General features: G+C 36.9%; 1 protein-coding gene across 1 annotated transcript in view; it reads right to left on the reverse strand.

Annotated features, from left to right (window-relative positions):
- Nucleotides 1-14,060, reverse strand: part of LOC135225447 (neuromedin-K receptor-like) — a 260,592-nt gene extending 246,532 nt beyond the window's left edge. The window contains exon 1 of the mRNA XM_064264770.1: nt 13,240-14,060. The gene's annotated coding sequence lies outside the window, so the exon portion shown is untranslated. The remainder of the gene's footprint in view (nt 1-13,239) is intronic.
- Between the last annotated feature and the right edge of the window lie 12,029 nt (nt 14,061-26,089).

Consider the following 26,089-nt stretch of genomic DNA (forward strand, 5'->3'; position numbering starts at 1 on the left):
GAGAAGGTGAGTAAACATCTAACACTGGAGACGCCAGGCTTCTTGATTATTCAGTTCACTTACTCCAAATGGAGAGGTTTCCTGTCTCTTGAGCTGACCACCACAAGAAATTTTGGAAGTGCTTTTATTGAAGTGTTTATACGCACGTAAGCAATAATTGTAAAATTATCAAATTTCTAAAAAAAAAAACGAGAAAGTCCTACTTTACAGAAAACAGCATTCATTTTAAATACTAATTATTATTTAGTGTACTTACAATGTATATTCTGAAACACGACCAAGATTTTGATGGAAAAATTTTGTTTTTTTTATCTCAGTCGAAACTTTATAATCTATTTGATTAGCATGAAATTAGAGAACACCTCCTTAAAAGGGATTTTTCTTCCCAACTTTCTCTAACGTTGTCTCAAATTTATTATCTTAAAAGGGGATTCTCAGCTCTAATATGGTTCCCAACATAGTTTCTTTAACAGAACTTTTTACTTATGTGGGAAGGAGCTTCGACTCCAGACATTCATCTGAATATTCCTTAATGAATGTTTCGCGACTTCTTATGGTAGTGGTAAATGATTGCTTCACGACTTCCTATGGTAGTGGTGAATGATTGCTTCACGAATTCTTATGGTAGTGATGAATGATTGCTTCACAACTTCTTATGGTAGTGGTGAATGATTGCTTTGCGACTTCTTATGGTGGTGGCGAATGATTGCTTCACAACTTTTTTTTATATTAGTGGTGAATTATTGCTTTGCAACTTCGTATGGTAGTGGTAAATTATTGCTTCGCGACTTTTTTTATATTAGTGGTGAATGATTGGTTCACGACTTCTTATGATAGTGGGGAATGATTGCTTCACGACTTCTTATGGTAGTGGTGAAATATTACTTCTCACACTTCTTATGGTAGTGGTGAATGATTGCTTTGCGACTTCTTATGGTAGTGGTGAATGATTGCTTCACGACTATTTTTATATTAGTGGTGAAGGATTGCTTTGTGATTTCTTGTGGTAGTGGTGAAGGATTGCTTTGTGACTTCTTATGGTAGTGGTGAATGATTGGTTCACGACTTCTTATGGTAGTGGTGAATGATTGCTTTCACGACGTCTTATGGTTAGTGGGAAGAATGTTGGCCTTGTGACTTCTTTATTGGTAGTGGTGAATGATGCTTCCACGAATATTTATTTTAATTAAGTGGTGAAGGAATTGCTTTGTGAGTTCTTTTGTGGTAGTGGTGAAAGATTTGCTTCACGACGTTTTTACCTTACTGGTAGTTTGGTGAATGATTGCTTTCGCCGACCCTTTTTTTTTATATTAGTTGGTGAAGGATTGCTTTGCTGGACTTTTAGAGGGTAGTGGTGAATGAATTGACTTCACGACTTCTTATGGTAGTGGGTCAATGATTGGTTCGCGGAACTTCCTTATGGTAGTGGTGAATGATTGCTTCACGACTTCTTATGGTAGTGGTGAATGATTGCTTTGTGACTTCTTATGGTAGTGGTGAATGATTGCTTCACGACTATTTTTATATTGGTGGTGAAGGATTGCTTTGTGAGTTCTTGTGGTAGGGTCTGGGGAAAATGACGTTGCACTTCACGACGTCTTATGGTTAGTGGTGGAATGGGGAAATGATTGCTTCGCGAACTTTTTTATATTAGTGGTGAAGGAATTGCCTTTGTGACTTACTTATGGGTGAGGGTGAATGATTGCTTCACGACTTTCTTGATGGTTAGTGGTGAATGATTGCGGTTCGAGACTTTCTTATGGTAGTGGCGAATGATTGGTTCACGACTTCTTATGGCTAGTGACGTGAAGTGATTGCTTCAACGACTTCTTATGGCAGTGGTGAATGATTGCTTTACGACTTTTGCTTTATGGTAGGTGGTTGAATGATTGCTTTGCGAACTTCTTATGAAGTGGTGATAATGATTGCTTCGGCGGACTTCTTATGGGTAGTGGTGAATGATTTGCTTTTTAAACGACTTTATTATGGTAGTGGTGAATGATTGCTTCGCAACTTCTTATGGTAGTGGTGAATGATTGCTTCGCGACTTCTTATGGTAGTGGTGAATGATTGCTTCGCGACTTCTTATGGTAGTGGTGAATGATTGCTTCGCGACTTCTTATGGTAGCGGTGAATGATTGCTTCGCGACTTCTTATGGTAGTGGTGAATGATTGCTTCGCGACTTCTTATGGTAGCGGGTGAATGATTGCTTCGCGACTTCTTATGGTAGCGGTGAATGATTGCTTCGCGACTTCTTATGGTAGTGGTGAATGATTGCTTCGCGACTTCTTATGGTAGCGGTGAATGATTGCTTCGCGACTTCTTATGGTAGCGGTGAATGATTGCTTCGCGACTTCTAATGATTGCTTCACGACTTCTTATGGTAGTGGTGAATGATTGCTTTTCGACTTCTTATGATATTGGTGAATGATTGCTTCACGACTTCTTATGATATTGGTGAATGATTGCTTTGCGACTTCTTATGATATTGGTGAATGATTGCTTCACGACTTCTTATGGTAGTGGTGAATGATTGCTTCACGACTTCTTATGGTAGTGGTGAATGATTGCTTCACGCTTTTTTATAATAGTGGTGAATGATTGCTTCACAACTTCTTATGATATTGGTGAATGATTGCTTTGCGACTTCTTATGGTAGTGGTGAATGATTGCTTCATGACTTCTTATGGTAGTGGTGAATGATTGCTTCACGACTTCTTATGGTAGTGGTGAATGCTTGCCTTCATGGACCTTCTTATGATAGTGGTAATGATTGCTTCACTTCTTCTTATGGTAGTGGTGAATGTTGCTTTCACGACTTCTTATGTAGTGGTGAATATTGCTTCAGGACTTCTTATGGTAGTGGTGATGATTGCTTCACGTCTTCCTTATGGTAGTGGTGAATATTGCTTCACGACTTTCTTATGGTAGTGGTGGATGATTGCTTTGCGATTCTTAGATAGGGGGAATGATTGATTCACAACAACTTCTTATGATATTGGTGAATGATTGCTTTTTGGACTTCTTATGATATTGGTGAATGATTGCTTTGGACTTCTTAGATATTGGTGAATGAATTGCTTTGCGACTTCTTATGATATTGGTGAATGATTGCTTCACGATTTTATGGTAGGTGGTGAAGATGCTTCACGACTCTTATGGTAGTGGTGAATGATGGCCTTTCACGCTTTTTATAATAGTGGTGAATGATTGCTTCACAACTTCTTATGATATTGGTGAATGATTGCTTTGCGACTTCTTATGGTAGTGGTGAATGATTGCTTCATGACTTCTTATGGTAGTGGTGAATGATTGCTTCACGACTTCTTATGGTAGTGGTGAATGATTGCTTCATGACTTCTTATGGTAGTGGTGAATGATTGCTTCACGTCTTCTTATGGTAGTGGTGAATGATTGGTTCACGACTTCTTATGGTAGTGGTGAATGATTGCTTTGCGACTTCTTATGATAGGGGTGAATGATTGCTTCAAAACTTCTTATAGGTAGTGGTGAATGATTGCTTCACGACTTCTTATGGTAGTGGTGAATGATTGCTTCATGACTTCTTATGGTAGTGGTGAATGATTGCTTCACGACTTCTTATGGTAGTGGTGAATGATTGCTTCATGACTTCTTATGGTAGTGGTGAATGAATGCTTCACGACTTCTTATGGTAGTGGTGAATGAATGCTTCACGACTTCTTATGGTAGTGGTGAATGAATGCTTCACGACTTCTTTATGTAGTGGTGAATGATTGGTTCGCGACTTCTTATGGTAGTGGTTAATGATGCTTCACGACTTCATATGGTAGTGGTGAATGATTGGTTCGCGACTTCTTATGGTAGTGTGAATGAATGCTTCGCGATTCTATGGTAGTGGTGAATGAATGCTTCGCGACTCTTATGGTAGTGGTGAATGATTGCTTCGCGACTTCTTATGGTAGTGGTGAATGATTGCTTCACGACTTCTTATGGTAGTGGTGAATGAATGCTTCGCGACTTCTTATGGTAGTGGTGAATGAATGCTTCACGACTTCTTATGGTAGTGGTGAATGAATGCTTCGCGACTTCTTATGGTAGTGGTGAATGATTGCTTCACGACTTCTATGGTATGTGGTGAATGATTGCTTCACGACTTCTTATGGTAGTGGTGAATGATTGCTTCACGACTTCTTATGGTAGTGGTGAATGATTGGTTCGCGACTTCTTATGGTAGTGGTGAATGATTGCTTCACGACTTCTTATGGTAGTGGTGAATGATTGGTTCGCGACTTCTTATGGTAGTGGTGAATGATTGCTTCACGACTTCTTATGGTAGTGGTGAATGAATGCTTCACGACTTCTTATGGTAGTGGTGAATGAATGCTTCACGACTTCTTATGGTAGTGGTGAATGAATGCTTCACGACTTCTTATGGTAGTGGTGAATGAATGCTTCACGACTTCTTATGGTAGTGGTGAATGAATGCTTCACGACTTCTTATGGTAGTGGTGAATGATTGCTTCACGACTTCTTATGGTAGTGGTGAATGATTGCTTCACGACTTCTTATGGTAGTGGTGAATGATTGCTTCACGACTTCTTATGGTAGTGGTGAATGAATGAGGCTCACGACTTCTTATGGTAGTGGTGAATGATGCTTCACGACTTCTTATGGTAGTGGTGAATGAATGCTTCACGACTTCTATGGTATGGTGAATGAATGCTTCACGACTTCTTATGGTAGTGGTTAATGAATGCATTCACGAACTTATATAATGGTGTGAATGCTTCACGACTTCTTATGGTAGTGGTTAATGATTGCTTCACAACTTTTTTTATATTAGTGGTGAAGGATTGCTTAGTGACTTCTTATGGTAGTGGTAAATGATTGCTTCATTCACGATCGTTAGTATAGTGGTGAATGATGCTTTGTGGACTTCTTATGGTAGTGGGGTGAAAAAAAATGATTTTTGGTTTTTTCACGATTTCTTATGGATATTGGTGAATGATTGCTTTCACGCTAATAGGGTGAAGATTTTTTGCTTACAACTTACTTATGATATTGTGGAAATGAATGATTGACTTCTTAAATGTAGGGGTGAACCGATTTTGCTTCAAAGATCCGTACCAAGCGATTTCGTGTTTATTTACGCATTGTTGGGGCACAATTTTGTTCCCTGACGATGCGTGAATAGATGTGAAAGAGCTTGGTACGGATCATCTGACTGTTCTTTTACTGTGGCTTTCGCTTATGCTAAATCACCTGAATATTTTATGATCATTTTAACATACATGGATTAAATAAATAAATGAATAAATATATATATATATATATATATATATATATATATATATATATATAGATATATATATCTATATAATAATATACAATATATATATATAATACAATATATATATATATATAGATATATATATATATATATAGATATATATATATATATATATATATATTTTTATATATATGATAAATATTATTTATAATATATATATATATATATATATATATATATATATATATATATGTGTGTGTGTGTGTGTGTGTGTGTATGTATGTGTATGTATGTATGTCATTTATGTATGTATGATTGCATGTATTGTTCAGTAATTGAATATTCAAAGATAAAACCTAGTTATTGAAAACCAAGAACATGTGTTCACGTTGTTATCATCTGAGATACAGAGGAAACATTTAAAAGTGGCCTTGGTCTCAACTGCCGTGTTTGAGATCAAAATCCCTCAATCAATTTTGCATTCATAAAGCAAGACGAACTGTCATAAAGAGAATTTGCCCCAAAGCTTTTTTTGCCTTCTGCCATTTGTTTTTGTCTGGGTGCGTTTGTATTTGAGTCTTAAATGTGTGGATGTGTCGGGGATTTCTCTTTAGCTGACATGTTCATTGAATTTGCACATTGAATTTTGCTCTTTGTTTGCCTTCACCTTCAGTCCTCTCTCTCTCTCTCTCTCTCTCTCTCTCTCTCTCTCGTTTTGATGTGAATGTGCGTCTGAATATTTTATATGTGTTTGTGCACGTTTCCGAACATGATTTTAGGGAATCTTTCGAGTTCCGATGTTGCCAACTCTTTCACTTTAATTATCTTGCAATTGTCTTTAATTTTATATTTTTTTTACTTCAAGGGGCTAAGGACGTTGGCCCAAAATAATAAAAATGGAGTGAGGGAAAAGAGGAAATCCCTGTCAAGCCGACACAATTAGAAAATGAAAGAACCTATTGAAGAACGCAGAGAATCTCAGCGGTTGGAATTTCCTCCATTTACGGGTTACAGAGTCATTTTGCCTCCATCAGTAACTTTTAAACGTCTTTTTTATTATTATGCAGACGTCAATTATGGTTTTAGAACCTCTTTATTCTTAGTCTTGAATTTATACGCCGAAGCCATGTGAATATGCAAATATGCATTTTTAACATTTTTGGTGGGAAAGAGATTTCTTTGCCAAAGGTGTCAGTAAGTGCCAGGATACGGAGGGGGTGGGGAATACGTAATACAATTCTGATTATCCAAATTCGAAAGGATATATGTAATGGGAGGATCATTACTTTGTGTGATAATACAAGTGGATTGTGTAAAAAAAACATCAGTACAAAATCTGTAGTAGGTATTATGTTTTACAAAAAGGTCTCTGCACTTGTATATATATATATATATATATATATTATATATATGTGTGTGTGTGTGTGTGTGTGTGTGTGTGTGTGTGTATGTGTGTGTGTATATTTATATGTATATATACTATATATATATATATAAAATATATATAATATATATATTTGTGTGTGTGTTTGTTTCTGAGTTCGTTGGGAAGCCCCAGAGAAATGCAATTTTCGTCTTGTTAAGAAGTAGCCTACGGATGTTAAGTGAATTTATTAAGTTTAATAAGTAATGATAGTAAGAATCACCACGAGAATCCTTAGTAGCACTAGACCCTTTTTTAAACGAAAGATTCCAACAACCAGAATCCGAGTGCTACAAATCATTATAAATGATAATCGCTTACAAAGAAAGGAAGCAGATGACTGTTTAGGAAATGTTAATGCCGAGTATGGATTTATTGCAGAACATAATGATGAGTTTTTCCAAAATGGAGAACAAAATTTAGAAATCGCTTTATTTACTGATACAAATAAATACATACGTACATGTATGTCAAAAGAGAGAGAGTTTTATTAGTTAAAATGACTTCTTAACCTCTCGTGGTGTGATTTTAACCTGTGTACCACCTATAATAAAGTTTGCCTGAATTAGATAGATATTTGCTTGTATGATCTGAAATAGACTTATATCGCTCTTCGTTGTCTGAAACGTTAACTTATCGTCTAATCCTCACAGTTTTCCAATTCCTCCCCATTCGTACTCAAGGTTTGTAGTTATAAGCAGCATAAAAATTGGGTGAAGATCGAGAAGTTGAGAAATCAAAGATATAATTCTGTGAGTGTAATAGTTGAAGATAGATGGATATGTAGTAAAATCGTTGTATATTACTCCCAAGTAAAACAGACTTGGCACACGACTTTTTTAATAGATGTAATGAATCACGTAACTAACTATTAAGTGGATCAAGAAGTTCGACTGATAAGGTGTTTTTTGAAGAGCAGATTCCGGTGGAAAAGGAAACCTAACATTTATGTAACCTATAACCGACAGCGGAACGGAAAAGAAATAGATTCAATTGAGCGTGCCTCATCCTCTTAAGAAACAGTAAACTTGTTTCGTAATTGATCGGAAATTGTTATTTAGGGAAAACTGAAGCAAGAAAAGAATTCCGAAGCTTGGCAGCTCTGTATAGGAGTTAATATGACGAGATGGCATGACAGAAGAGTCTCACTTAGCAAATTGAATAAAATAAAGTTGTGTGACATTTTCTTCTGCGTTGAACATTCAGAATGTAACTTTCCGTACTTTACTTTGCTAAATGAGAGTTGGTCCACTGTCATTATTTCACATTTAGATAATGAAGAGTATCCAACTCTCAAGAATGTGATCTTAAATGTCCTTTGTACCCGCAGCATTTTTCGTTAAGAAATCCGTAATATGAATGAGATGAGTTCCTAAGGCAGTGTCGCACGAGTACATTATGGCACCTTTCATTAAAAGTTTTCTCTACGAACGAAATTGAAACGGCGTTGTGGTTCGTGGCCACGACCGTGCACCACTCAAATTCTAACGCTTGCTTGATGTCAAATTCTAACGCTTGCTTGATGTCAAATTCTAACGCTTGCTTGATGTCAAATTCTAACGCTTGCTTGATGCATCGTGGCAACTGTAGATACTGAAATAACAAGTCGAAAATGCGCCGAAGTTTCTTCGGCGCAATCGATTTTTCTGTACAACCTATACCTAATGCTGTATGGGTCGCGGTCCATGAAACTATCACCCACGGCTCGGTGGTGCCCTGTCTTATAACGTTGCCAAACGCACTATCATGGCTAACTTTACCCATATATAAAACACAAATTACTGAGGCTGGAGGGCTGCAATTTGGTATTTTTGATGAATGAAGGGAGGATGATCAACATACCAATATGCAGCCAACTAACCTCAGTAGTGTTTAAGATCTGAGGCTAGAAAAAGTGCTGCCGGACAGACAAAGCCATCGCAATAGTTTTCTTTTACAGAAAACATAGAGGTAAGGAACTTCAAATGTCGGTGAGAATTTTTGTCCATATTCTTCCCCAGGAAAAGCTAGCCTTTGTTTTTTTATATTCTCGTTTCCCCTACCTTATGTCGTAAGATATTTAAGAATCGTTTTTCCCTCATTCCTTTGGCAATAAAGACTTGGATGAGATTAGTGAATAGGAAAAAGGCTGAAACACTCAAGTCCTCAAGGTTTATTAATTTGCTAACATTTCCATGAAGTTAAAGCTTATAACGTTCATCCAACGATGTTCTGAAGAATTAATATTGCCGCCAGCACACGTTACACTTTTGAAAAAATCTATTATTAACTCCAAGTGCTAGATAGCTTAACAGTTGTATGTGGTATATATATTTTTTAATATATGTATGTATATATGTGTGTGTGCGTGCGTGTCTCTTGAGCTAGAAACTAAATGGGAACGGGAATTTCCATGACCTAAAACTCCTTTTTTCATATTTCAGTCTCTCATTAAGACCTGGTAGCATTAAGCAAACAAACTCTCTCTCTCTCTCTCTCTCTCTCTCTCTCTCTCTCTCTCTCTCTCTCTCTCTCTCTCTCTCTGAAACCCAGAAGAAAAAGAGCAAAATAAAATTCAAAGAAGTTTGCCTGCAGTTCACCTCACCAAGAGAGTCTAAGGATCTGCAAATGGTGCGGAATTTTTCTGGAGGTTTTTAAGCTTAAGTCACGAGTGCGGTCGAGTTCTGGCTCTTATTCCAACAAGAAATTCTCTCTTTGTTTTATAATAATTATTTTATTTTGTCTTGTAGAGTTCTGCCACTTTCAGGTCTTACTAATGAGGTTCATAAAGTTTACGACACAGGGTTTAACAAGTAAATCTGTGGGATTGGCAGTTCTCATTAAGGAAGTTCTTAATAGTAATGAAACCTACAGATTTTAAGAAGGAAGTTCATGAAGGTTATTGCATCTTCCGAATTTGTTATATTAGTTATGACATTAATACTTCAATGTAATACAAAAAATACATTGATAAAGTTTACAACACCTTCTGCATCTTACTATGGAAGTTCCTGAATTTTCTGAAACCTTCAGAACGTTGTTTAGAACTTTGTAAAGTCTGTGACTACTTACAGCATTACTGTAAAAATTCTTTGAATTTCCATATTCTGGCAGTTCTTAGAAAGGTAGTCTTAATAAATCATTAAGAAGCTTATTATTGCTACTAAATTTCCATATTGATTTGTAGAGACTAAGTCAACCCTTCTTTCTTGTGTCCTTTAATAAATTATTTTTTTTCTCTCATTATTTTTAGGAATTCATCCTTTTGTAAGAGTCAGATTTTTAAATAATTCACATTTTTGTGTGAGCCATCATTTTCCATATATGTCAATCTTTTTATGTTCTGTGCGTGTTCATATGTCATTGTTTTTTTTTTTACATTTCCCAGACTTATTTATTGTTTCTCTTTGACTCTCTACGACGCGGTCCTTCGATGTTCAAGTGTCTCATTGTCAAAAGTAGAATACAGTCGAACAGGACTTCTTTACTCTGTGTGTGTTTGTGTGTTTTATGCATTAAATGAACTAATCTAAGTAATAAGAAGTCGTTGAAACCTCAGCTCAATGTGAATGACCTCAAACCTTCCAATCCACTTTTGGATTTCTGGCGTCTGATCATGAATTTCAAGGAAGGGCTGGAATATTGCTCATTCATTTTCTTCTTATTATTACTGTTTTATTAGACTCACAAGTTGTGATTATAATAAAACACAGTATTAACTTTACGTGTTCGGTGGGTAACTACCAACCGAACACGTAGTTATTTTCCTTCTTTTTTGCTAGAGGATAAAACAGTAAGTAATGATGTTAAGTTAGGTCAACAGAATGTTCTTGACGTTACCTTTTCGTAAGAATCAGTATCCTTTTTATTTGATGGTTTATGATCATTACTTCGTGTCGGTTCCCATGACACGAGACCGAGGTGCAGCTGGAGTAAGAGTTCGTGCTGGCATAAGACCTCCTTAATCTAGCAAGAAGTATTCCCTGTGTATGTTGGGGGTGAGGGGGGGGTGGCGGGGGGCGGCGGTGGTAGAGCCATCAGTGCACACCTAACAATTATTTCAGAGTGCAACAACTACTAGGTTTTCCGCCCGTTTACACCTTTCAAATCTACTTACTCTCAGTTTCTTTTCCAGCTCTGAATGGCCTCACGGTCCCAGTACTTGGCCTTTGGCCCAAACCCTATATTTCACTCCATTCTAACATAAACAACCAAACGTATATCTTGATTGACATTGACGATTGAAAGAAGTCTAACCGAAGTCATTAGTGCTGATACTACTTTAATCTTCAATAAAAAAACAGTTTTTGGAAGATGATGTAACCAACGTATATATATATTATATATATATATATATATTTATATATATATATATTATATATATATATATATATATATATACTTATGTTTATATATATGTGTGTGTGCGAGTTCATGTGTCTGTATGTATATATGTATCTGTGTATATATGTATGTATGAAACACCACCGAAGAAATATAGAAATTGATGGTATAATCAAGAGGGGTTTTAACAGTTTTCCCTCTGAGTTATTTTGCATTTAAACATCATGCGTTCCTATCATTTTATTAGACATACGTATATAATATATATTATATTATATATATTATATATATATTTATATTATATACATATATATATATTATATATGGATATATATATATATATATATATATATATATATTATGTATATATATAAGTGATTCACGAAAGTATGGTGATGAATATAGAAATAAGGACAAAATCCACGAAGGAAAGAGAAACGATGGAGTCTTGTAAGGCCTTTCGACTTCTCGTCCTTTACTTAACAAGAAGTCGAAAGTCCTTGTAGAACTCCATCATTCTGCGATATTTTATATTTATATATATATTAATATATATATATATATATATATATATATATATATATATAGATACATATATATTTTATATTATATAATATAATATATATATATATATATAAGCTATACTATTGAAAATTATTGGTGAAGCGTACCAATTAGATGTTACAACTTCGAGATGTGCGTTTTTCCATGGAATGATTAGTGTTTATCTAACTATCATAGTTGTACTGTTGAGTTATAAAGTTGTGTCAAGTATTACGGAAACACTTCATTGCTTGCTCTGTGGTCTTCGTCGTCCTCCTAAAGCTTATTGAAAGTTTCTAAGCAGTAAATTTTGGGATTAATCTGCTAACTGAAGCCGATTTTAATATCATGGTTTTTTTTCCACTCACAGGTACAGTTACATTCTGTTTCCTCTTTTATACAGTGTCATTCTGTTTCGTCTTTTTCTAACATTTGAAACTAGTATTTTATGAAGAAGTTATTTAGACGGTATCGCATCAATTTATTTATTTATTTATTAGTAAGAGCAGATCTATCGGGCGTAATGACATTGTGAAATGTATTGTATCAATAAAATTGAAGATATGGTCATTTGAGGGCTGCTGGGGAGAGCGCGATCACTTAAATTAAATTGCGCACATTTAAGCTATACGAAACCGTTGTTGGAGGTTGGGCTTAGGGAAAGATATACTTTAAAAGCCGAAGAGGAACGTTATACAATGTCCAAGATTTTCTCGCGTTCCAGATCTCTTCGTGTTTCTAAAAGCGTGTCCATAATGCACTGAACGATGCATTAGTTCAAAGGGGTTTTTGTGGAGGAATTTTGCTACTAGATTATATCTTCTTCAGGAAGCGTTAGGCGCCAGCCTTTGAGGCCGGGTAATGGGGCTTTCATTGCTCCTATCTTATCATGCCTTTCATTCCTTTTCGAAATGCGCATGCGTGATGAACGAATTACACACAAGCTGTTTAGGCTAGAAAGCTGCAAGTTGGTATGTTAGTCATCTGCCTTCCAATCATCAAACGTACCAAAGTGCAGTCCTCAGCCAGTAGCTTTTATTTTATTTAAGGTTAAAGTGGCTTAAAGTTTCATGGGTCGTGGCGCATACAGCATATACACTGTACAGAAAACTCGATTACGCCAAAGAAATGTCGGTGCGTTTTTTTACTTGTTTTATAGGAATTTTGCTGTTCAGGAAAGACAGAAGATGATAAAGAGGTCTATATTGCAGGACAAATAGCTATACAGGAATGATGAAGACTGTCGAATGCTGAATTTATACATTTCATCCCCATGGTGCGAAGACTTTATTTGCATTTCTTTGTCCTTTGAATGATATCCTCTTCTTAGAATTGCTCTCTACCATTCCGGCAAAAGGAATTCTCTGATGGGGAGTTCGCAGAAAGAGAGTGATGTTAGTTATTGACTGATTGGCGTAGAGTTACTACAGTTCCCTCAGTTGATTTCAAATGTCTCTCTGAAATTATATAGTCGCCAATTTAGATATATATATCTAGTGCCGGGTCTGGTTACGGGAGGAGGTTAGGGATCGATGCAACAAGTAATTCATGGAGAGAAGTTTGACAGAAATAGATAGAAAGACTGATAGAAATAAGCAGATTTCTCTCAGAAAAGTAAATGATTCTGAATCGATGCGGACAATTCGAGGAAAGTTATGAAATAATCACCCCTCTTACCTTTAGCGTTGGTATCATCTGGTTTAGTCTTCCTTTAGAGTTTTGTTCTCTGGCGATCTTCCCGACTTCTTTGGCCTCTTCGCGCCCAGCCTCTCCTTCTGATTGGACAAGTCAAGTTTGGTGGAAGGAGAGATCTACCTGAGTAAGTCAGGTAGACACTGTATTTCCAACCGGTGTCATTTCAATTTACATTCGTTCAAGTTGCCGCAAACTTACAGTTAGAGAAGCACTCTCATTTTTATTTCAGCATTTTCTTTAATCTTTCCTTTCCCATTTCCCCCTTTATATATTTCCGTAATTCGTTGTGATCGTCAGAAGTGAGCGTTTTCATGTTTCATTTGAAGACGATGTCTTTCAGAGAGATCAGAAGCGGGCTCGTTCACTTCACCACTTTACCTAGAAAAGCTCAAGTCCTTGAGAATTTCACAAGAATTTCTACTATTGACTCTAATAATTCTCGTTACTTTTCCAATATCCAGTGTTCACAGCACGGGTCTTCTCACATAGATATATTATCCGATAATGTCATTGGTACAACATGAAAATGTCTACACTAGCACGTTGATTCGGCTGCAAAGAATGTCACAGAAACGCAGACATTGAACGATCATTAGTCTTAGTAAAAATACTGACAAGGTTCAAAAGCATCTCTCCAGGTTGTAATCGTACGCATTTTCGTCTTGCCAGTCTTCCTGCTACAATGCTGTTTCACTCTATCTGCAACAACGAATTGAAGATCTATTTCTTAGCAAGTGAACGCATTCGTGGCCACCAAGTTCTTTACATGTAAATCCGGTCTAATCTCAGTTCATTGTCTAAACAATATCCCGTGTCCAATAGCCTTTGTGCCTTTGATTTTAATGCCCCTTTTACTAGATGTTAAACTGCTTTTGGCTCTCTCTCTCTCTCTCTCTCTCTCTCTCTCTCTCTCTCTCTCTCTCTCTCTCTCTCTCTCTCTCTCTCACACACACATCTTAAAAGGAAAAATTTGGTTTTACTTCTTTATGCCTATCACCATTTCCACTAAATGGCATGTGTTTTCGAGCGTGAATGGGGTCGACCCAGCCTCTTTCGTCGCATGACAAGTGCGCTTCTATATGACTGTTCGTATTTCATAGAGAAGCATAAATAGAAAATATCACAGCTACCTGTGATTTATTTCACTGCAGTTTCAACTTCATAACAGATTGTATTACCCGTACATTTTTCCCAGCCATTATTCCTCTCTCTCTCTCTCTCTCTCTCTCTCTCTCTCTCTCTCTCTCTCTCTCTCTCTCTCTCTCTCATTCAGACATTGCTAAAATGATTCAGAAACTTTACAGTGCAATAATACGATATCAGTTGTACGTGACATTTGTCATGAAGAGAAAATGAACGCCTTCAAATGGCATGTGTCACCGGCTGGTAAAATAACGGTAGCCAATTATCTTATCCTAGGGGAATGAAAACATCTTTATTATTATTACTATTATTATTATTGTTGTTGATGTTGCTACCTACGGACTTAGTTAGGAAAACGTTATTTTTATTTTCATCTGAAAAAATGAGTCTTGTTGCCTTACTCTCACTTTGCGGGAAGAATTAAGTTATTCAGACGTGTATCCGGTTACATAAGAAGTGACACGGCCTCTGTTAGGCATTTAAGAAAAACACACTTTTCTCATTTCAGATGACTTATATGAATACTTTCTTGTATATACAAGAGAGTTGTGAGTTTAAATCTTTCAGTGAGACTAAAATATACCTAAAATATAGGTTTTTAACAGTCTAAAATAAAGGTTACTTGAAATTTTACATGGCGTCTGCATTTGTGTAAAATAAGCAATATAATGTTGGACAAAGATGTATCAAACGCTACAAGCGTTTTATGATTGTTTTGGAAAAATATGTAGCCTATTACATATATAGCATATATATATATATTAATATATATAATATATATATATATATATATATATATATATCTATATAATATATATATATATATATATATATATATATATGATATATATCCGACGAGAAAATTCACAAACTCGCTTGTTACAACAAGATCAATAATGAAAAACAGAATGAATATATGCTACTTAAAACATCCTGGTTCCTTCCAGGAAAGATGTTTCCCCTAATTTTATCTTTTCTTCTTTTTCGAAAGCAAAATGTTCCTGTAGAGGAGCAGAATTCGGCAGGTGATACATTTGTGAGACGGGACCGACATTCGACTCTGAAGTCTCTCTCTCTCTCCTTGCACACCAAATGCACTTGAAATACGTTTGATATTCAGATTCCATCCCTCAGATCTTTCTAGGAACGGAATGCCATCCTCCTGAATATGCAAAAGACACGAGCCCACCCAACGCTGGCTCCCATGCTGAGAGAACTGTTATCCTCTTGGAGAAGTTGGTTTAGCTTTTCGTAAGCATCTTTCGTCCTACAGATGGCGTGGTTTCCAACCAAGCTACTCGATGACCTGCCAGGTTAATCAATCATATATATATATATATATATAGTATATATATATATATATATATATATATATATGGATATATATATATATATTATATATATATATATATACATAATACATATAGTATATATATATATATATATATATATATATATATATATATATATATATATATATATATATATAGTGTGTGTGTGTGTGTGTGTGTGTGTGTGGGTGGGGTGTGTGTGTGTGTGTGTGTTATTGTAATGTGAGTACGGTTCGTATATATATTAACGTTCAAAAATGTGGGATAATTTGACAATGTTACATTTGCAATTTAATTTGCCTATTGTGTACAATTTGCGGCACCAAGCGCTGCAAATGTACACAATAGGCAAAATTAATTTGCAAAAATGTACACAAATTTGGCATTACCCATTTTGCGTTAACATATATATATATCTATAAAAATATTATATATATATAAAATAATATAATTTATAATATATAATAGTGTGTGTATGTATGTATGTATTGATTTATGCATGAATATTGCGTAAGCACGTGCGTGAAATTGCATTACATGATTATATAAAAATTGTTTTCAATTATTTCACTTATGTAAAGTATTCAACAGGCTCTGTCATTCGACGATAGATATGTGTTTAGTATTAGTTCCATTTCAACTGCAAATTAGATCGTACTTTTTTAATGGCAATGAAAATACTTTTATGTAGTTGCTGTAATTCTGATTAATGTTGATGTCGATATTATTATGGATGCTTTTGTTGTTGTCGTTGTATTTGTTGCCATTCGTCCTTAGAATGGCGTCCTTCGGTCGCGAAAAGAAGTAAAGAATTTTTTATATCAAGTCCCGCCATAATTTTCCAGCAGACGTGATCCGAAACCTTTAGCTTTTGGGATCGTCTTCCTCCTGCTGCTAACTGCTGCTGCGAAGTTCCTCATGAGGCCGAATGGCGTCCTTGATGTTCTATATAGGGGATGTATGTTCGCGTTTGTTGATGTGTCCTAGTGTATATATAGTAAATGTTTTAGAATCATCGAAATACCTTGATTAGTATTAACTTGCCAATGTATCAGACAGTGATTGGTAAGGAAAACATGAACGTTCCTGGATGCTAAAATTAAGTAATGAAGGACCAGAAGAGATGATTTGATAACGTGCTGCTGATGAGATTTCCCCATGATTTTACATAATAGGTTAGGCGTCCATTACAACTCCGTCCACTTCACAAAACACATCTGTTGAAATATGCAAATTCCATATGGCATAGTTTTCAGGTTAGATTAACTTTATGCTACACATGAAGAACCCCTTCTGAAGGCCACCTTACACTGTAAATATTCGGAAACTCCATAATGTTAACAGCCTAGTGTGATGATAGATGTATGCAACTGATGAGCCAGATATTGCGTCAGTCTTATTGACCTCAGTAATGTTAATGGTGTAGGTCTACTGTTTTACCACCGGAGGAGGGTTTGAGCCTTCGAACCCTTTATGCAAAGTACATCGTGTACATTTTCCCAAGATATTAGCCAGACAATCTGCTAGATCTAGATACCCAGGACAGCACTTTGAGAGGGAGTAGGGCAGAAGTGGTGGTAGGCCACAACGAGGCACCAGATTCAGTTTAGTGCGTGAGTGATAAATGATGCGATTTATAGGCTAGGAATCAAACAAAAACGAAAACAGACAAGTTTCTTTGGCACAGTCGAGTTTTCTTTATAGCTTTTAATGGTGTGTGGAACTCATCACCGCGGCCCATGAAGCTTTCAGCCACGGCCCGGTGGATGGCGTGTGTTGTTGGCACCTATAGCGGTGCCAGTCGCATGAGCATGTGTAACTTTAACCTTAGATAAAGTAAGCACTACTGAAGCTGAGGGTTGCAATTTGATATGTTTAATGATCAACGTACCAATTTGCATCCCTCTAGCGAACGGACGGACAAAATCATCTCAATAGTTTTTTTACAGCAAACTAAAATCGCGCGCCACTGATGCAAATCATTGCTATGTATACACCAATCTGCTAGATGTAATGAAAGCAGAGGCAGAGACGCAAAGTAAATGTTTCCATTTCAAAGTGCCCTCATAGTCGCTGGGTTTCAGAGATCTAGCTTAAGGCTGTAGACGTCCAAGAAAAGGTTACTTTTGAAGACGATCAAAGGAAGTCTTGTAAGAAAAGTGAAACGCGCTTATTAACAAAACAAAAACAAAAAAAAGAGGAAGAAGGAAAATGGCTGTTAAAGGATTGAGGAAAAACGGAAATGTGCTTGAAATGAACTAAAGAAATTTACATATAAAATAATGCATTAAAGATCCTGTGTACGTATGTATGTATGTTCGTCATCTCTTGAATCGTTTTTAGAAGTTCTAAAATTATTTTATGAAATACTCTCGGAAACGACATCGGCAGAAACATTTCAGAAACTGTCAGAGTAAAATCCCAGAGTGTTCACATATCATGAAAAATAAATAAAGAATAAATCTTTCTCTGATTGAGATCGATGCTTTTCATAAAAAATTCATAAATGTCCACCGGTTCTAATACGAACGCAAGTTTATTTTGCTGATGCATATACGTATTGTGACAATATATATATATATATATATATATATATATATATATATATATATATATATATATATATATGTGTGTGTGTGTGTGTGTGTGTGTATGTGTATGTGTGTGTGTATGTAGGTATGTATGTATGTATGTGTGTGTATTGAGGAAGTTTGTGTTTCGTCTGTATGTTCTCCTTCCCCCAAGTGATTGCACGTAGCCAATTGCATATTGGCCTAAGCACGCAGGAATTTTGTGTGAGGCTTAGCAAGGATGTTGCGTTTTAATTCAGAATTTCAATTCAACTTTTCCACTCAGTGTGAATACATGAACTCGGGAGGATTGGAATCCGTAGACTCCGTAGAGTTACGTAAAATTTTCTCCGGTTTTTTATTTGTTCCTATTTTCGAAATTATTTGGTTAGCGGGAACTGCGACAGATTGTGCATTTTTTTTTTCTTTTAAAAATTACCGCGTAAAATATAGAGACGATTATGTCGATGCAAAAGAACTAAGCAAAAAAATGTGTTTCTACGCATAAAAAGTTTTTTTTAATATCGAAAGGGATGAAAGACAAAATGTGATGAAAAGTTATAATAATTAAAATGGATGTTTTCACTTCAATTTAATCTAGTCCTCTTAGTTATTTTGCTCGAATTAGATATATGTCATATACGTAGTTACGTTTTTAAATACTTTGTTCTCAATGAGCTCAGCGCATTGTATACCCAGCATCTATAAGTGTCGAGGAAAATCGATTCATTTTTGACATGTAGGACAATCTATCGAAAGGAACCCATTTACACACACACACATATATATATATGTGTGTATGTGTGTGTGTGTGTGTGTGTGTGGGGATATATCTTCGCATTAATGGACATTATTACGACTGTAAGAAATACTTAATGTGTGTATATAGTATGTATAATTAGTAATCTATGTATTATGTATATATACAATCATTCGTATATTCACAGTACATACAAAAGCTACGACTGGTTATTTTACATTACGAAAACGTCTGTCTATGGTTCATTCAGCCAAAATAAAAGTACTGATAGTAACTAAGCCAAAAGAATAATGATAATCATTACGATAGTTGTAATGATAATGTCTGTCATCAAACAGAAACTAATAATAGTAAGAGCATAACAAAATTATATAATTTTCCACACGCGACCAAACTTCGCACGAGCTACTCGGATCCAGGAGAGAGAGATTTCACAACACTTGCGATAACCACGTCTGTGCTCTTCGCCTCCAACGCAACACTGTCTCCCTCCCGCGCGTGTTGGCCGTATCTGCTAAGTCCGTCGGAGGAAGGGCCCTTCGCGCAGGCGCTCTCCGTGACCGTATGTACAGACGCCGATACAAACTCATTCATATCGGTTTGCTACTCTCTCTCTCTCTCTCTCTCTCTCTCTCTCCACGTACACGGACTGGGAGATGTTTACTTATCGAGGAATAACAATGCATTTGATGAGAGAGAACTTCAAGCGTACGGGATTGTTTCCCCGTCGAAAGCACTGACGTTGAATACGAGTGAAATGCAAATCAGATTTAGCAATGAATTTCCTCTTTCTCTTAAAACAAGAGATGGGGTATGAGGAAATGGGTAGACTTACATTATTTGAATATTGTCATCTCTTGATTTGTCAGGAATTCCAAGGGAGAAGACAAGAAGAGCTAGGTTAAAAAAAAAAAAAAAAAAAAAAAAAAGCAAAGCTTTTGCTTCTCAGATTATGAAATGAGACGACGACACTAACACTAGAAAGCCAAGTGATAAGATGAGAGAGGGGCATTAGCTGGAAGAGAAAATTAACGAGAGTAGACAGCAAAACTTAATTGGGTTCGATATAAGCGGCAAGAATCAAATAGAAACCCAAGAGCAACAAAGATCTTAGACTTATACCCTGATGTTTTTATCAAAACTGAGAGGGAGAGAGTGAGTAGGTCTTATTTCCCAACGATAATTTGAGTAAAACGGAAATTGGGAGAGAATGTCCAAGCATTGTAGCAACATAGTGAACAAAGCGACCTACTCATAGAATCCGGAAAAATATTCTCACAATAAGTATGAAAATATATTTACATGGCAGTGACCAAATTAATGTATGTAGGGAAAAAAGGATCAACGCTGCTATGAGGACGAAAGAATAGAGCCTAGCTGTTGAGCCCCGAGCGACCAATGCCTGGTTCGTCTTGATCCTACTTTGGGTGGAGATGGTTTTTGGGTATTGATCATATATTTATGTTCCATATGTTTTCTCTCCAGAAATAATGAAAGCAGCTGTATGAAATTGAACTTTAGATTAACAAGAACAACAACAAAAACTGAAGGTCCCATACTCATGTTTATAACGGCTATTTGCACTGATGGAAAATCAGCTAAAGTTTAGGGAACGATTTTTCATTCTATTCTTTATCCGTGGTAGGAAGATAGAATTGATTAAACTTTTGTACTTATGAATATCTCCTTATTGACCCAAATACACCAGAATTCAAAAGAATTTAAAAGCAGCCAATTGTTTTATATTTTGGGGACATTTTTCTTCCTCCAATTTTCTTACTTTCATTGTTTACCTTCTCTTTTTCTTTTTTCTTAATCTATCTTATCTCTTCAAATCTGCTTTGTTATTCTTGATATTCACATACTCTTCTTTAAAGATTCTTTAAAGTTTCTTATTATTACAGTAATTAAATATCTCAGAATTGGACCCTCTTTCAAACAAACTTAATTAAACAGAATGGCTGTCTGGATGTCGTTGAGTTTTTAGTGCAGTTTCTCAGTCTTTTGAATGAGTTACTTGTAGCACCAGGTAAATTATATGACTCCTGTCCGAAGATCATTTATTCCTTAACGTCTCGCCAGTAATCATTACCATTTACCAAAAGATACAGACATACAGGAGTACAGTTATGCCATATTTACAATCAGAAGCAGGCTTACAGAAATTTTAGGTGGAGTTTGATTTGTTGTCGAAACCGGGGTGGGCAGGGCTCATCCCATTGGCTGGGGCTGGAATGACTCATACGGGAGAATCTGGCCTACCGAAGAAAGCGTTGATTGGCTGGCGCCAGGTTCCAGGAGTTCTGATCGGAGGGTGTGCGGATGAGTCACTCAGCTCCCAGCCAATAAGAGGAGCCCTGCCTGCAGGATTTGACAACCAATAAAAAATCGTCTAAAATTTCTGTAGACCCACCTGTAATTAAAGATATGGTATAGTTATAATCTAGGCTTCATGAGCAGTGGCTGCACTCTCTCAGTGACATCTTCTCCAAGCTGGAAGGATTATTCCTGAGTTTTTTTTCTTTCTTTCTTTTTTTAGGGGGGGATGGGGATAGGAGTGACAGAACCCACTACAGGCTTTGCTGCACCCGATCCTGTTTTTAGTCATGGTTTTGCCGACAGAAATGCCCGTTTGGAAGCTGATTCCTTTACTTTCAAACCAAACGCTTATGAGGCAGTTCCCCAGAGATCGTCAGTGGAAGATTTGGTTCCATGATGCCCTGCTCCTACAGCCGAGTCGGAAGCTACTACCGAGGAACACATGTTAGAAAGCCAACGAAAGTTAAGCGCGGCATATTGAACAAGAAGGAAAAGGCGACTCTCCCCCCCCCCCCCCCCCCCCCCCCCCAAACCCTTCTGCAACCAGTCTCTCGCCTCACTTCCCAAGATATCGAATGACTTCGTAAGAGCCTCAAGGGGTTTGGTGTGAATGTTTTAGAGGGGAATGATCCCCATACGCCAAGGGAAACCTAGGTGGGTATGTCTTCTTTGAAGGTGGCTATGACCTTCCTCATGGAGTTCGCAGACTTCCCAATGTATCTCTGAGCTCCCAAGACATTCTGTAGCTCAGGGGTTTTCAACCTTTTCCTCCCCATGTACCCCTTCGGGTATTTGTAATGTCAGTAATGTACCCCCGTATAACATGGAAAACAAAACCAACTCAGAAAAACTGTACAAAGGGGAAGTAAGTACATAACTCTCCTGACATAACCAATAATATTGTAAACATAAAGTATTCCAATAAAAAACAAAGACATTGTTTTATAATTATTAACTCTGGCTATGCAGTAAATTTTTAAGGTTATGGTACTTAGCTACAAAAACAAAGAATACATTATTATTACATCAACTGCAAAGGTAGTTGATGAAATGTTGGAAACAGTTTTCATTAACTATCCTAGTTGCCTGAGGAGCAGATTTTGCTAAAGCACATCGAAGGTCGGCATCTAACATTCATTCGAGTGCCATGGGGAGCGCTTACCCACTGACAGACCCCTGGCGTACCCCAGGTGGAAAACCCCTGTACAGTAGTTGCAGAATGGATCTGTGGGCAATGAAGTTCGATACTTACAAATAACTGATTTCCTAACCCTCTCAGATGGATCCAGGAGCTGGAAATCAGTGTGTTCTTGGAAGTATCTTGCGTTTTTTGGTGTTACAATCATATCACAGTTCAGGATTGGTTAAACTGAAATTTACAACCCTGGATTGTTGGCTTTCAATTCTGCCACCATTGCATAAGCAGTCATCTCCCCTTTAGAAGGGTGAATGACCTGCTTATGCAGTGGTGGAATAATTGGAAGCCAACAATTCAGGGTTGAAGATTTCAGTATAACTAAATCTAAACTGTTTTGATTGAGAGCATGTGGAAAGAAATTATTTGCAAATACCCAACTTCCCTGCCCTTAAATCCAGTTCTGCAGCTTCAGAATTTCTTGTGAGGCCAAGGATGCATCAGAAATTCTGGGAAACCCAATGAGGAAGGTCATTACCACCTTCCAAGGAGACACACCAAGCCAGGCTTCCCTTGGTGTATGGGGATCTTTCCTCACTGAGGTCTTCACACCCGAGCCCTTGAGATACTCTAAGTGCCAGAAATTTGACCACCATAGAAAGTGCTACACAGCAAATGGGAGATATGGAACATGTCGTAAACCATACCCAACAAAGCAATGCCTCAATGCCTATATAAGTGGAGAAGCAGATGAAAGCAAGTACTCCAGTTGTTCCCGTCACCCCCAAGCACTGCAGTGCCAGACTCTACAGCAGGGGTTTTCAACCGGGGGTACACCAAGGGTCTGTCAGGGGGTACTCGATCCTCACACGTCCCGAATAACTGTGAAAGCTACCTTTGATGTGCTGTAGCAAAAACTGTTCCTCGGCTGACTGGGCTAGTTGATGGAAAGCAGTTTCAGCTGTCTCATTAACTCTCTTTGCGCTGCTGTAATAATAATGTACTTTGTTATTGCAACTCAGTACCTTATGTACTTATGCTTCCCGTCAATACAATACTGTTTTCCACTTTATGCAAAGTGATGGGGGTTAAGTTAAGTATATTTTAGTTTTACCAGACCGTTGAGCTGATTAACAGCTCTCGTAGGGCTGGCCCGAAGGATTAGATATTTTTACGTGTCTAGGATCCAATTAGTTACTACTTAGCAACAGGACCTACAGCTTATTGTGGGATCTGAACCACACTGAGAAATGAATTAGTGAATGGGGTACATTGCTGACATTAAAAATATCCGAAAGAGTACGTGGGGATAAAGAGGTTGAAAATCCCTGCTCTACACCGTTACAACCATCAGAACCAGCTACACTTTCAAAGCAGTGAGCAGAGACAATGATGAAGGAACGCCACCGTCCTCCTCCAACCAGACAAGCAATCCACACCACCAAGAACATGGAAGCAGCAGAAATCACTGAGGGAAAAGGTGGACTATATCCTAAAGCCTCAGAAAACTGTGCCTGCACCTTCCCCTTCCCCCTCCCTTCCTCCCAGTGTAAATCCCACTCCTCCCTTCCACCCAACAGTGTTGGTTTGGATGGCCACAACAGGTCACAACAGTTACATAACTATTACAATAAAGAACTCGTATGTTTTTTTGAAAAAAAAATTATAAGAATTCCTCTCCATAGAGAAATAGTGCTTGAGTACATCCAACCCTGCCTCATCAGAATTAGCGTCCGAAAAAGAAGCTGTTGTTCGTTTTGAATAACTGTTGTCCCATTCAGTCTCGCTCCTAAATTCTGTTTTCCCGAGTAAGTGAAATCTTTGGTGTATCTTCCTTAGATTTTAACGTGCCGGTTTTTCTACTTCCTGGTTTTCTACAACTAAAACCCCTCGCAATCTCCCTCCTACTGGTGGTTTTCGTCATAACCACCTATTTTTTGCTCTTTCCAGTTAACATATTTTGTTAACTGGGAGAGAGTACTACCGAAACGTCAAGGAATAAATGTATTTTGGACAGCTGTTGTATGTATTACCTAATGATACAAAGAAATTTATTCGAGAGACTGAGAAACTGCAATACAAACTCAAAGGCATCCAGACGGCCAGATTATATTGATTATTATTGCCGATATTGATTTACTGTTCTATTTTTTTCATGGTTTTTTCTCGGTTTACCTCCTCACACTTCGTCTTTTTCATCATCTTTAGACTCTCGTCTTTTATATCATTTTTCCTTATTTTTTTCAAATCTCTTGTAACTATTGGGTCTGGTCAGAGCTCGGATGGGTAACCACCATGAAAACCGTGCGATCCTTTTTTTTCTGTTTTTAGGTTAAAAAAAATAGATGGCAGTCAAAGTAAAAACTATTACATGTAGGTATTTGAAAATTTTAAAAATATTGGATATATTTGATCTTCTTTTAGATCAAGCGTTTAGAATTTTGGGAAGGAAAAGTAAATGAATGCAAGTAGACCAATTAAGCTGTAAAACCACCTGTTTTTTATTGACTAAACATTTTCGAGATTGTCCTCAAAAATCATTTTTATATTTAGCCACAAACTTAAGAGATTCAGTTTGCTATAGATTTCGCATTTGTCCCTGAAGAACTCAAGTCCTTTCTGAACGAACAGATATATATATAAGATGCCTAATAACAATTATCATCAGTGTTCTCTATCGCGGCTGTGTTCTTTTATAGCAGCCATAAATGTCTTAGTAAGTTCTGCGGCGAACGTATTATCCTGAGTTTTATGAGATAGGTTCTCATATATAGCTCCTCTTTGTCCTACTTTCATAATCTCGTTTGACACCGTTTCTGGTCTTGTATTTGCTGTCTATATTTTTTATAGCGACGTCGAAAAAAATGTGTTATTAATGCGGTTAGTAAAAATTACAATTGAATCAACAGGATTTTACTTTTCTTGTTTTCGGGCCTCATTATTACCCATTATGGATATCTAGATTTAAACGAATGCTTTTCAACTGTTTAGCTTCTCTCATAGCGAGATAGATAAGACTAGAGACTGAACATCCAGTTGAAACAATCTCTCTCTCTCTCTCTCTCTCTCTCTCTTCTCTCTTCTCTCTCCACAAAATTTAAGGCTCAAATTGCCAAAAATTAATTTTTCATAAAACATTAATGAAAGAGGTCTCGTTACACCCAACCCCTAAACAAAAAATACAAAGAAATTTTTAACAAATTCCTCTACGCTAAAAAAAAAAAAAAAAAAAAAAAAAAAAAAAGAGGTGTGTAATTGGATCGCAACCCCAACTATCTGTGAAGCCATAATTCGCTCGCATGGTTTGGCTCCGGTAAAAATGCGGCTTCGGTAATTTCGACCGAAACTTGCCACATACCCTAGAACTCAAGTGGGAGCTTCAATTGGTAAAACCTATGGAATGGGTGAGCGGAGGCACGCATCTCTCACAATAGCCTATTTCTTTTTCTATTACTATTATTTATTTCCATTAGAGCTTTCGAGAAATGGGTCCTTTGCCTTCTCAAAATGAAAACGGGGCATTACCGGATAAATGTCTGGCTGAGACTGCATTTCTTTTATGAGAGTCGTAACC

This window comes from Macrobrachium nipponense, chromosome 13 (genome assembly GCF_015104395.2).
Source record: "Macrobrachium nipponense isolate FS-2020 chromosome 13, ASM1510439v2, whole genome shotgun sequence".
Classification (NCBI taxonomy): Eukaryota; Metazoa; Arthropoda; class Malacostraca; order Decapoda; family Palaemonidae; genus Macrobrachium; species Macrobrachium nipponense.